Here is a 12,072-nt window from a genome sequence, read left to right as displayed (position 1 = left end):
TATCAACCAAAACTATAACGATACTCCCATTTATCAAAACTCCACATGTCAGGCCTACCTTTCACGTGATCCTACCTGGGCCATTTACCAAACATTGAACTTCCCATCTATAAATAATACTACCAGACCATGTGATACTCCACAAAGAAATTGGGGACTTGGCTCTAGAACTCAACGCCACTCGACTCCTAAAGTTTATGTTATCAACAAAACTTGTCACGCAAAAAATGTCACTCCGGATATACCTTTACCTAAAATGACAAACAAAAGTAAAATGTCAACACAACTAGCCAACAACCTCCCAAATGTTATTAAAGTAGGGTTCCTAAACGCAAGGTCCATCCAGGCACATGCCTTGGACATATTTAACATTGTGACTGTCAACGATCTAGATATTATTGCTATAATTGAAACATGGCTGAATCCTACATCAGGCCCTGCTCTAGCACTAACTCTACCCGACAAGAACTCCATCCTTCGAGCTGACAGAGAATCTAACTAAAGGAGGTGGTGTAGCATTCATTTATAAAACAGTGCTAGAATTGAGAACGATTAACAAACACCACCTTCCCTCAGCAGAAATACTCACTGTCAAACTATCCACCTCTGCTACAGCCACCAATACTACGCACCGGATTTACCGACCGCCACTACTTTTGAAAATGACATATCACAATTATTGTCAGACAACACTAAATGTAAATCCCAAATTCTAATTCTAGGTGAATTTAATCTAGGTTTTGATGATCCTAAAGATGCAAAAGCTTCCACCCTTAAAGATACCATGTCGGAGCTGGGGTTTACACATCGCATAACCAGCCCAACGCACAATAAGGGTCGCACTTTAGATTGGTTAGCGGACCTCAACTGCACTATCAAGGTACTGGCAAATATACCTTGCGCTTGGACAGACCATCATCTAATTACTTTCTCTATCGGCAAGACTGTAACTCGCACTACCTCCATTAAGGCACCAGCGTTAATGACAAGAAGTAAACGTAACCTCACCTTAGAAAATCTGATACCTTTACTACATCCATTAACTCATACTAACTCCAGACATTCTGACCCCTTTGACTTAGTGAATCTGTATAATGAGACAATGACTAAAGCTATTAATATGCTAGCCCCTCTCAAACTACAGAAGGCAAAGCCACTTGCCTACATAAACAAATGGTACACACCCCATTTAAAGATCCTTAGGAAAGAGAAAGGCACAGCTGAGACGAATTGGAAAAACTTTCTGACTGCACAGAACAAAGATATATTCAGCGCTGTGTCATTTAACTATAAGACAGCCATTGTCCAAGCCAAGAAAGATAACTATAATGACTGCATAGCCAATGCAAACTCAAATACTAAGGAATTGTTCAATATACTAAAAGAACTTGAGTTACCTGCCCCTGCACCTGACCCTTGCATTAAAGATCAATGGTGTACTAATATACAAAATGCGCTTCAAGACTAAATTACAATGCTACTTGACAAAATCAACATGAAAAAAAAAAAACATCAATAACACCCTACCTCTCAACCTTCCATCTCCCCCCATGGCAGCATTGCCACAATTTAATTTTAAACCTCTATACACTAAAGAAGTAAAGCAGATCATACTTAAACTCAAACCATCTAATTGCAAAGGCAATGTCTGCCCCGCTACACTAATCAAAGAAGCTGCCACTGTGCTCTCTCCGTTCATTACCAATTTTATCAATGCATCATTTGCCACTAACTCTGTGCCAACCAGCTTGAAAGATGCATGGGTACTACCACTTTAAAAAAAACACGCTTGACCCTAATAACCCATCCAACTACCGGCCGATTACTACTGTCCCCTTCCTGTTGAAAATACTGGATCGAGCAGCCTATCTCCAAATCCAGCAATATTTGGAAGCTAATAACTTACTAGGCCTAACTCAATCAGGGTTCAGACACAGACATGGGACAGAGACAACATTTGTTGATCTAAGATAAAGGTAAATCTGCCCTGATATTATTACTGGACTTATCCACGGCATTTGACCTGGTGAACCACTTGTTATCAGCCGCACACTTCTCTGACCAAGCCAACATGTGGATTAAATCATTCCTTAATAACAGATCCATGTGTGTCTTTGCTACGTTCGCTTCAGTCTTACCTTCGCCTGTCTCTTGTAGAGTCCCTCAAGGATCTTGTGTATCACCAACGCTTTACAATGTTTTTACCAAACCTTTATTTAATATACTTGACCATCTGGGTGTCACGTATACCAACTATGCGGACGACACACAGATCCTCATCCCCATCACTGGTGATTACACTGCAGATAGTAAAACATTGAACGACATCTATAGCGTCATACAAATCTGGATGGTTACATGGTTGATGTCTAAATGACGATAAAACCGAACTCTTACTCGGGTTTCCTACCAAATTGAACAAACTAAATACCTCCTTTAAAAATTTTATCATCGATGGAAACACAATCAATGTAGCACACAATGTGAAAACACTGGGTATTTACATCGACACGTTATTATCCTTCACCAGACAAACTAATGCACTAGCATCGTCCACAGCTTACACTTGCAAGCTTATCACAGCCTGTCGCCCCTACTTATCCACTACTAACTGCATATCAGTAGCAAGAGCATTAGTGTTATCCAAGCTTGACTATTGCAACATGCTTTATTTAAGTACTTTACAACAGAATATCAACAAAATGCAAGTAATGCAGAATAATGCAGTCAGATCAGCTTGTAATATCCCAAGGAAACATCATATCTCCACAGCTAGACAGAATTTAAAGTGGCTAAATATCTAAGAATTTAACTCAAAACACTTTCACTAACAAATGAGTGTCTAAACAATCAAGCACCTTCTTACCTCTGCGACACATTTACACGCCATAGACCTAGTAGAACAGCCCAAACATATTGTGTTATCATACCATGTTTCAACCAACAACGGGCGGGTGGAGATAGCTTCCCTGTCCTTGCTGCAAAAAAATGGAATGCGCTCCCTCTCACTACAAGAACCGAGCCTTCATTTACGATCTTCAGGAATAAGGTTAAAGCAGGGCTCTGGGACCAGGACCTTAATTAAGCTTTTGTTTCTATGACTATGACACTGCATATATGTCCCTATTCATTGTATAGTTACTGCTATTATGACAATTGCGACTGTATGCTGCTGTAAATTGTAGATATCTTTTGATGTACAATGTGAACTTTATAACATGTAAGAGATGTGCTCAGTTGCCCCAGGGTCTTGATGTGCAATACAAATAAATAAATACAAATACAAATACAAATACAAATACAAATCAGCGTAATTCATCAACTGGGCTTTGTGTTACATGTATCACACAACTTTGTTTTATGACGTATAGCTATTAGCTAAGATTGTGCAGTGGGCTCGCCTTTTAAATACAATAAGGCTGAAGCATTTCGGATTATAATAAATCCATCTTCAGGGCCTGGGAGCTCATTGTTTCATAATCTTTTCATGGTGTGACCTTTCTAGTCTCGTGTATACCTAAGGGTAACAAGTAGAGTCATTTAGTCCACCAATACTTGAGTTGTTCAATGCACAAGCATTTAATGGTTTGAAGAGTACTGACCTTTTATCCGTGCGAATGAGGGCCAGTGGGTGTACTGAAATCCTACCTGTTTAACAAGAAATGTGTGTCACTATGCAACTTTTACAGCTCTAATCAGGGAAATTGTATGGTAATACATGGGATAATAGATGACTCACCCGGCTTGAATGGAGTCATCAAATGCCGGGTAGTGGGAATGTATGCCAGCCGAGGAACAATATATTCTCTAGTTAGGGTTGAGAGAATAAAGGTATTAGTACCTGAGCGCTGAAAATGGGAATCAGCTATAGCCAGTCCCCACACGATTCGCTATTTTGCTTTAAGTCTAATCCGAGTGCTGAGGGACTTGAAAAATGTGTTTCGATCTTCTACATGGGCGCAATATAAGAAACGCGGATAATATAGGGTACCGCAAGTTTCTGCTACTGGGCTGCATAGTCCGTATCCAATATAATTTCCTGTTGAACTGTAATCTCAGGTGCCTAGCAAAAATTGTATTGTCCCGATCGCTCTGGCATGTATTTTTAAGCATACTGTAATCGATCTTAACATTTTTTCCTATGCATCTTACCTTAGTTTTCCCCACTTTTACCCCTGCGAAAACAAAGTTCAAGTGCCCTTGCAGCAAGAATACAGATCTCAATCTGACATTACTAGACGATTACACCCCTTTTCAAAATGCCAACGCACGCCTCGTGTCAACGTTCTCTGTGTGCAAGCTATTGACGTGTCTCCATGGAAATGCCAGGATGCCTCTTTCCTCAACAAGTATAAACAGACCCTTTCTGAGCAGACACCATTGCAGTAGCTTTTTCAATCATTTCGCTGTATTCACTTTCAATCGCCCGTGACTTCTTTCTGCTCTGTTCAGCTATACGACGCCCCGCGAACAGGTACTTACATGAGCAGAACTGATTTACCTCTGTACTTGCAGTTTATTGAAATATTTGTCATATATTTATAAATATCTTCACCAAACCTTATATAATTTCGAAAATAACATAGTTTGTGCTGATTGTGCATTTATTTGCTCTATGGGTATTTTTAACATTGCAATGTATTTTCTTCTCCATCTTTACCAGTAGTTCCTACATACAAACAAAAAGGTTTTTTTTTCCTGTGTATTTTGTACTTATTCATTTTTTAGGAACTATGCAACAAATCAGTCCTACCAATATGAGTCTCAGTATTCCAAAGAGGAACTAATTGAAAGAGAAAGAGAAAGAAGCTGAAACAGTTGGGAATCGGACGATAGTTGGGAAGATGAATCACCGGAGCGTGAGCCTGACCCTAGTTGCATGGAAGGCGTTTCTAACTGGTGTTCCTGCAATCGTTGCAAGGTCATGCCATCCGAGGTGGAGAACTGCTGCTGCCAAGAAAACTCTGGATGCTCCGCCTACATAGCTGAAGAAGACACACCACTGCCATGCGTCACAGAGCTGCATGACTTCAGGGCAGCCTGCCTCACAAGGTCCCTGTTGAGGATTATGATGGTGCTTATGCACAAACTTCGCACAACAGTTCACCCTCGCAATCCAAGTAACGAGTAAGTATACTCTAGATGTGATGTCATTTTGACCACTGAGATGACTTACATTTTATTTTGTTCTCCTACATTGTCATAACTTTGATCGATCACTGACAAATTGATTTAGTCTGTAAATTGAATACATTTCTCTTGCTTATTTCAAATCAAAGTGTTCATTGCTTATGTGTCTTTCACTTTCAACTAAAAAACAATATTTCTCTATGGCCCAAACCGTTCTGACTTGAATCGGTGTTCACTTTTGATACTTCAAAGCCCAAGTGCATTTTTCCAGAAAGTTACTTTTCTAAGGGCAACTATGCCATAGAATTGAGGATGCATTTTCAAGTAAGGTGGTTAACCCTTATCTGGTTCATTCAATTAAAATATTTATGTTTCTCTTTTACGGGTAGTACAGGCTGGTGGCCTACCGTTTGTTTACATGGTGGCTTTATGGGAGGCTTGGATTCCGCGTTTCATAAGGAATACCCGCCTGTGAGGTTCGAGCCATTCACTCCAAATTCCACTGTGACAGTGGACAGTACAGGGGATTTTCACACATTGTGTTGCAACCTCGAGTATACAATTTGTAGTTTGTTTGTGCCATCAACATCACCAAACTAAATAAAATACAAATGAACACATATGAACAGTTGTTTTAATTTCTCAGTGAGTCAAGAACATGATCAATTGTCTATGAGGGTCATGAAAGAATGTTTAGTGCCCTTTTGCGCTTGCTTCTTCCCCATCCATCTCCCTGCAGTATACCCCCCTTGAGTAGTTGGTGGGTGGGAATGCTCAAGGTGCCAAACACCATGTACAACTCAAAGGAATCCTCCAGACTCCCCCTTCAAGACCCCGCCCCAACAATCAACATAGGTTTGTGTTCCTTCAGAAGTGTTCAGGGCATTTTGCGCTCACCTCATTCCCATCCATCCCTCCTCCAGTATCAATGACAGTTTGCACCTATGACCATGCGCTCCCAAGGGGGCTGGGTGGGTGTGAATGCTCAAGGTGCCAAACATTATGTACACCTCAAAGGGATCCTCCGCACGGTGAGCATTGTTCACATGGCCTCCCCAGACCCAGTGCCTCCTGCCTCCCCTCTTCAAGACCTTGCCCCAGCAATCAACATAGGTTTGTGTCCCTACAGCAGTCTTCAGGGCCTTTTGCGCTTGTCTCATTCCCATCCATCCCCCCTCCAGTATCAGTGGTAGTTTACACCTATGACCATGCGCTCCCAAGGGAGCTTGGGCGACGGGAACGCTCAAGGTGCCAAACACCAGGTACACCTCAAGGGGATCTTCCGCACAGTGCCCATTGTTCACATGGCCTCCCCAGACCCAATGTCTCCAGACTCCCCTCTTCAAGTCCATCCATCCCCCTCCCTTCCTCCCTAGTATCAATGGCAGTTCGCACCTAAGACCATGTGCTCACAAGGCAGCTGGGTGGGTGTGGATGCTCAAGGTGCCACAAGCTGTTGAATAGCTAGCCTCTGTGTAACATTGAAAATACACATTACTCATCATACAACACTATGCAGACTCTTTGTTTTTTGTGTTGGCAATACAAGTCTGTAGCTTTATTAAACATAACAATAATAAACCAAGCAAGATTACTGTGTTTATTTCACAAATCAACAGGTGTGCAGCATTATCACAGTTCTGTACTTTTTGAGCTCTTGGACCGTGAAACAGGAACTGGCCCTCCTTAGCTCACCGACAGCCCCCATTGTGGGCTCTCAGGTCCGTGTGTTGGTGAACTAACATCTTGTCTAGTGAGCACTCTTGTGCTTGCTGGCAGCTCCCTTCCAGGCCATTGCCACCACACCTGAGTGGGTCCAGGGACACTCCGGTTCACCCAAAAGACCCTTGCTCTCCTACAGCTCTATTCACACCCCTCTGTTGCTAGTATGTTTAAAATCCCTGTATGGAATAATTCCATCCCATTTACTGGTAGGTGTGTACAATTTTTGTGGAAACGCTCTGGGTTGGAATATACTGCTCCCACCAGGATGTGATCGTGTTTTTAAATAGTAGTTTGCTTCTTGAATCATCTGCCCACTTTTCTGTCCTACCCACAAAGCAATGTCCCACGATACATACTGATTTGTAGGGTTTCCCTTATCCGCCGGTGCCGTTAACCCCCTACCACCGCATTACGAGGTCCCTTAGCGGGTCCCACTAGGGCCGGCTGATTTTACCAGCCGCCCTTAGCGGGACCCGTTAAGGGACCAGGGAGCTAATAACGGGCCCGTTATTAGCTCCTTCCCCATTCCATTGAGCCCTATGGGGGCTCGAATGGGAATGGGGAATGGTTTTCGAAATGGGGACTTATCGGGTCCGCAAGGGTCGGAATGTCCCAGTAAGTCCCCATTCCGACACCACGGACCCGGACACGGGTTTGGAGGCAGCCATGGTGCTATTAGCACCATGGCTGTCTCCAAATTCTTAATGACCCCCTATTGCATACGTTAGCTCTGGTCATACACATCTTGTGAAACAATGTGATTTCCAACCTCCTATCTTGTTGACTACTTGTGTCCCCATGCCTCCACCCCAGGCTGATGTGGCTGTGACTATACTCAAAGAATGTGTCCCATATTCTGTGATATCCGTTGTCCACATGGCCAGACCCAGTGCCTCCAGACTTCTGTCTTCAAGTCCCTGTCCCTGCAATCAACATATGTTTTTGTCCGTTGAGCAGTGTTCCGTGCCTTTTGCACTCACCTTGTCCCCATCCATCCTCCTACCTAGTATTAATGGTAGTTGGCATCTATGAACAGGGTTGTACTGGTCCATAGGATTATCTTGGGCACCAATGAAAACGTGGCATGCACTTTGAAGTTGCTAATCATTCCTTTTAGGACACTGTTTGAATATTACCTAAAGGTGAATATTTTGATGAAAAGGTGATGCAAACTGTGCATTTAAAAAAATATATATACCAACAGTGCACACTACTACTAGCCACATACTGAAGTAACTCATTAAACTGGTCCATCCACATGACCCAAAAAAGATGACCCACACAAGCATTTTGCGTTATTGCCCTATAGGCAGTATGAGCAGGTCTATGCCTGTGCGCTCAAAGAGGCTGCGTGGGTGGGTATGGCAGATGTGAAACATTGGCATCAAGGCTGAGTGGGTGTCAATGAACACATCACACATTCACATACACACCCACTTTTTTAAGCCTTTATAAACACCTTGACATTTACTAGGAGAACATCTCTGGAATCTACAAGGTATATCGTCATTGAGCTCCCTGTTACCCCGGATACCTGTTCCACAGCTACTTGCTCCCCTGCTAGCTGAATCAGCTCATTTGTTCATCCAAGTAAGGGTAGGTCACCTATTTGCTTCTCTATGTTAATCGATCGCTGCTCTGAAAGTGTCGATTTCCAGCTAATGTACCCAGTATTCTATTTTCATTACCTAAAAACTTCACCATTATCGAATGTTTGATGTGTTTTGATCTTGGTAAATAGCACATTGCATCACTGTGCATTGTAACAGAATGGAATGTGTTGTGGTCCATGTTTGAAAGCATGTTTTCTTTTGATGCTTGAAAGTTCATTCAATGGACCAGTAATACGTTACGATTTGTGGTACAACAGTCAATTCTGTAAGAAAGTTATTGCTGTGTTAATTTGGATAGGTCACACAGGTTTTCTTTATTCATTTAAAACAAACTTTACAGACAAAGCAGTGTAATAATTGCTTTATTCACATTCATACATTAATATTTGTAATAATTCATTATATTTTTTTGTACAGATTTTACAGACTTTTCAAGAATGCCTTCTTGTATCACTATCAGTTGCCCTTCTGTGAGCCATGCCGAAACTCAGGGCACAGTCCTGCATATATTCCCGAAGGATATTGATTTAATAAGAAGATGGATTGCAAGTTGCGGTTTTCCAGTGGATGTGATTTAAAGTAGAGCCCAGGCTGTCTTGGGAGACGTGAGGGCTAATCGGTTCCACGTCTGCAGCCTGCACTTTACTGACGATATGTATGAACAATCAAAGTACAGAAAAAAGCGCTGACCCAGAATTCTTCGTAAATTGCTTCCAATCATAATTCTGACTCAATTTCGGCACACGCTGGCTCAGGTGAGTAGTGGACGATGATTTTGTTATGTTTGTTGGTATGTAGGACAGTGATCTGTATAAATACGTATTCTGAATGAGTTCTCGATTTATTTAAAATAGTGTATTCAAAAAGTAACTACATGAACTGTTTATAGTTTTCAGTGTTTATTTCTATCAATGTTGTATACTCAAGTTTCCGTAGTTACCAGAATCATCCAAATGCTTTAATGTTTCACTTTAGACTGCTTTATCTATCCCTGCTTTTGGGACTCTCTAATACATCAGTGAAATGTGACCCTTAGAAAAAACTTCCACTTTTCCCTTTAAAAGTCGCCTAAAGTTTTCAAAATGTGTTGGTTGACATGTCCTTCTTTACGCAGAGCTCACTGATGGAAACACAGAACCTCACCTGTGACAAAAACACTGACACGTCTAGTCTCCCAATGGTGAGCCCTACCGACTTGCACAAAGTGATATTTTAGAGCATTGGATGTGGCCACATTTGTAATACTAATGTACCTTTTCCATTCTACTCTTTTCTTACAATGTACTGAAAATGATGGAGCGAGATTCTTCATCAATTACTTTTCCGGAGTCAACATCAATCTCAATCGCCTATCAAATAATTATATTGTACTAGTCCTTTATATGCAAATGAACAACACATGTATGTTGTATGCTTGGAATTTAAATGTATCTAAAATTATTATGTGTAGTGTTGGATATTTACACAAAGTGGCATGTATGGGTATCTCTCGGTATGTTACATCATCTGCATCTCATGTTTTCAATTTAATTTTTCTTTTTCATCCATATTAAAACAAGTACCATGTTATAGGGAGATGCTGGAACTTCGACTACAATCACTTCCTCCTTTGCAACAGGTCCAGAGTATGAGGTATGCGTACTTACAGTTTCCTTGCTAGAAATGCATGTAACCTTGCACTGTTTCAAACTTTTCTGATTTTGGTTCTAACGTTACACTTCCTCCCTAATGCAGAATAGATTCAAAAGGAAACATTACAAAGCAAACTACTTTTGAAGGCAACATTATAATGAATGTGTTTTGCAGGGTGATCTCAGATCAAGTCCATGTGTCATCTCAGAAGGTTATCAGGTGAAATCTGAAATGTATATTATGACCAAATCACATACACTGTTTATGGGGGTGTGTTCATACGAATGTTCTATTTGTGTTGCAACAAGAAACCTTATAGTATAAGGTTCGCAATCATTTTAAACTACTGTGTGAGGAAGTGCTCTGTGTGATGAAAGATTTTACATTTCAGTTCGATTGACATTTAATTTTGGTTAATGTTTATTCTCTCCAGGGAATGTACTCAAGATGTAGAATTAAAAGAGGCACATAGACCAGAGGTATGCATCACCTAATATGAAATACAATTGAGAATCACATTGGATTGGAAATACTTTATAATGTTGCAATGTTATGAAGTCCGTCAAGTTGGACCTGTTTGTAGATATGTACATACGTTTGTAGTAAAGAAATTTGCTTGATTTAAACCATATAAAAAAACTCTTTTTCAGCCTGATGTTGCGGTCGGCAAAGCGAAGGCCACAGTTTCTAAGCGAATTAAGAAAACAAGGGTAAATAACTAACCAGTTTGCTTTGGAGATGTTTTTAAGCAGATGTTTTAGTCATATTATGTTTTTAGTTGTAAATTTGTATCGTCTGTATGTGTGCTATACATTGAGCATGTTTTCTATAAATCTGTTAGAGGCCCAGAAGGAAGAGGAGTATAAAGACTCAGACAACCACTGAAACCAAAGATGTTGCTTGCCAAACAGATTTCACAATGAAGCAACAACCATTTGAGTCACAGCGTGGTCTAGTCAATATTTAGTCTCGGGACGCATATTTCCAGTGGCCAGAAAATGAATGGAATCTTGCCTGCGAACCGTACAAAGTTACCATGTTCCATTGCTACTTTGTGCAAAATCGGCCAGATGAAACTGAAGACAATAAAGATGCATTGTAATTGATTGCATACCTTTTGACACAATATACATCCTCTAAAAATGTTCCAACCAAAAAACATTCAATGTTACCTGTGTCTCCAGTTCATGCAGAAATATCACAGCATGAACTAACAGAGGCTGAAGCTTCAACACAACTGACTGCGGAATATGGTCAAGATCTCAAATTCAGTTTGCCTAGTTCGGGGGAATTGTCCACCAGTGTTGAGTCGTAAAACACAGTACTGTAGGACGATTGGCTATTAAAGGAGCAAAAAAACATTGTCTTCGACAGCTGCCTGCTAGAGATTGTACAAATTGTGATCATAAATAAAGAGGGAACATATGCAGGGAGCCATTGGTGAATGTGTCCCTTATATTACAAGGGACCAACTTGAAATTCCAGGCCAGCTGTGTCCCCCTCCATAATACATTTTCATGGTCTGTTCAACCGATGCTTGGCAAAGTGCCTGCTGGAAATTTACTTTGTTCATCAGTTTTACTGTTCAGCGGATCGATAAGATTTCCAGTTTCTCTCAATTTGTGGGACTTGAGTTTCTTGCTAAAACCCAATACTACAAATATCAGTGGAAATTCTTATTCCCCACTATTATTCATGCCAGAAAACTCAAACAGATGTCAATGGACAGTACATTCTCTGGCAAACGTGTCAGGCTAGCTGACAACAGAGAGTGTGACAGTCCAAGAGTTTCCACTAAGTACTGCACTTACCACTTTCAAGACATGGGGCCTCATTACACGGTAGGCGGTAAGGGATTACCGGCACCGGTAAGGACACCGGTGCTGGTAATCCCTTACCGCCCTACTACAAGGTCCCTTAGCGAGTCCCTCGTTATGGAAGGGACCCGCTAAGGGACTACAGAGCTTATAAC

Source organism: Ambystoma mexicanum, chromosome 1q, assembly GCF_040938575.1.
Source record: "Ambystoma mexicanum isolate Mex_15411 chromosome 1q, UKY_AmexF1_1, whole genome shotgun sequence".
Classification (NCBI taxonomy): Eukaryota; Metazoa; Chordata; class Amphibia; order Caudata; family Ambystomatidae; genus Ambystoma; species Ambystoma mexicanum.
The sequence above is the reverse complement of the archived record's forward strand: the minus strand, read 5'-3'. Positions refer to the sequence as shown.